This window comes from Gavialis gangeticus, unplaced genomic scaffold (assembly GCF_001723915.1).
Source record: "Gavialis gangeticus isolate Ggan-Ray unplaced genomic scaffold, GavGan_comp1, whole genome shotgun sequence".
NCBI classification, from domain to species: domain Eukaryota; kingdom Metazoa; phylum Chordata; order Crocodylia; family Gavialidae; genus Gavialis; species Gavialis gangeticus.
This window is the reverse complement of record NW_017728992.1, coordinates 21,657,998-21,660,861: the sequence shown is the minus strand read 5'-3', so window position 1 is coordinate 21,660,861 and position 2,864 is coordinate 21,657,998.

Here is a 2,864-nt window from a genome sequence, read left to right as displayed (position 1 = left end):
AGGACAGCATGGGCAAGTAGGGTGGACACCCATCCGTTGCCCGAAACTGACATCCCTGGGAAAGGGGCAAGAGACCTGCTTGGTCTTGCAAGCTCAGAGGAGTTTACACCTAAAGAGAAAAAAAAAGAGAGAGGAGAGAGACTTTTTTTTGCCATGTTAATTGGCTGTCATGGGCAGTCATTTCAGCCGGCATGGCATCGATCACTGCAAGTGAAGAAAACCCCCCCTGCTTGCTCTCCACACTGGCAATCAAGCGCTTGTGGGGTGAAGGCAAGGAGAGGAGAGAGGCTGCCTCTGAGTTCCCTGCAACAGAAGAGGAAACACTGTGGACAGCAAGGTTTTTTTTGTTTACTTTATTTTCCTTTGGAAAGAAATTTTCATCTGGCATTGGGGCAAGTGCCAGTGAAAGTTGGGTTGGGGAGTCACAATCCCTCCCCCTTAAGTCTTCACAGTTGTAGCAGGTGAGATAAGCGAGGAAGACTGACCCAATTATGCTGACTGGCTCTGGCCTGTGAGGGGAAGGAGGCCAGTGAATGTCAACGGGATGCAAAGGCCCATGTCCGTACTCAGTGATTTCTCAACACTGCCCTCATGGAGAAAGGACACTAAGCACCTGACATGGAGGAGAGAGTGATTTGTGGTGTTGCCATTCCCACTGTTATATTAGCGGATGCTGCCTTCCCCCTAAAGCAATACCACCTCAGCAGTTGCAGGATGGCCATGGAATGTGTGTTTGGCCAACTGAAACGATGATAGAGGGCACTTACATGCTGGCTTATCATGGATCAAAAAAATCTAATGCCCTTTATTGTGGCAGCCTGCATGCTGCACAATATCTGCAAGAGCCACTGAGAGTTTTTCAAGAGTCGTGGGAACAAGCAGCGCGACAGGCAGTGGCAGGACAACAGAGATGTGGGGCAGCAGCACAGGGACCGAGGAGATATCCTCAAGGAGAGGCTGATCGGGCAGCTTTGTGTACGATTGTCTTAGAGGATACATTGCTGAGACCAACACCTAGGAGTGCTTTATTCTAAAATGCAGTCATTTTTTTTTCCACTTTAAAAACTGTGTCTGTCTACAGGGGTGTGCAATGTTGTGGACACGGGATGGAAGGGGGGAGGGGAAGGGGTCAGGGGAAGAGGCAGGAACTTGGGACTGGGCTAGGCATTTGCTGCTTTTCCAGACTGTGAGTGGTTTGGGGGGACACGGGCATTATGGACCATGACCCACACGTGAATGACCCCCCAAGGAACAAGCCCAACAGCAACCCACATTTTGAAAAACATTCAAAAAACATTTGTAAAACAATTCACAACAATTCACAAGACACTTACACAAAGAGATTGACTGTGTACTGTACCTGGCCAGGGAACAGGAGGGTTTCCCATTGGAAACTGTATGAAGATTAATGAACTTGGGAATTCTGGAAAATGTAGTCCAACCCTCCTCCCATCCCCCAAAAGACAGAAGAGCTCACCACTACCACCAAATAGCAGCAATTGCCTTTCAACCAGGTGGCAACAAACACCTACCCACCCACCTGCTACTCTTATGATATCATAGCCCCACCCGCTACTCTTATGATATAGGCTTGTGCCCATCTCCATTTGATGATAGAGACCAGACCAAATTAGCATAGGTGGGTACAAGTGACAAGGATTTTGGGGTGACTGTGACCATGCCCAGAGAGGACTCCCAGGGAGTCAGGACTGCCCAATGAGAGTCTGGGGGCGGAGCCTGGGGAGCCTGGGTGGTTCACATGTGCCTCCTGCTGTAATACATTAGGAAAGACATTCTAGGGTGTAAATTGGTATTTGACTCCTTCTACTGACATCTGTGGGGAATGACACACGGGGGGGGCTTAACTGACTCGAAAGCACTGTGTCATGGAACCAAAATTCACTGCACCAAAAAAGAGCTGCATTAAAATTTTTGGGTGGTCTACATTAACTCCCATGTCATCTACACACCCCCTTAAGGCTAAGTGCACAAGTATAGACCTTTAAAATATCAACTGTGTATGATCAGTTTACAGTTGTTCAATGCTTCCAGTTTTGTTTAGTTTAAAGCAGTTTTTAACCTAAACAAAGCAACAGAACCAATCAAATAAAGACAATGTTTATGCCAAGTTTCAAGGTTTGTACATCACCTATTTCTCTGTAGCCCTGCCAATCTAAAAATGTAATGTTAGATGTTTGAAAAATATAAACGTTACTTAAAACTAATTGAAGAGATTTTCCTCACACTCTGGAAAAAATATGTTGTCTTTTGAACTGACACCTGGTACAAAAATAATTAAGGTTCCAAGGTAATTACAAAAAAATTAGGTACACAGTGAAGAGGAGATTTAAGTTGCTGTGTTCTGGATGGTCATTCAGCTCATAGTGCCAAAAGTCTTAGGATTATATTTTACATAGTCTGCCAATACTTTCTCTGCCCATTGTAGATGGTCAAGGTGTTTAGAAAGCACTCTCATGGGGCAGTAAAAGAACCTGATTAATGATTCTTTTTTCCTTATTTGCCTGAGTCCTTATTACAATATTTTTTCTTAATTGAATTGTATAATTGAATGCCCTGTTGTTTCTTGTCTGCTCAAGACATTCTTTATAGTTTCATAGTTTCATAGTTTCTAGGGTCGGAAAGGACCTGAGAAGATCATCTAGTCAGACCCCCTGCCATGGCAGGAAAGAGTACTGGGGTTAAATGACCCCAGCAAGGTGTTCATCTAACCTCTTCTTAAAAACCCCCAGGGTAGGAGCCTGCACCACCTCCCTTGGAAGTTGGTTCCAGACCCTAGCCGCCCTGACCGTGAAATAGCGCCTTCTGATGTCTAACCTAAACCTACCCTCTGCTAGCTTGTGACC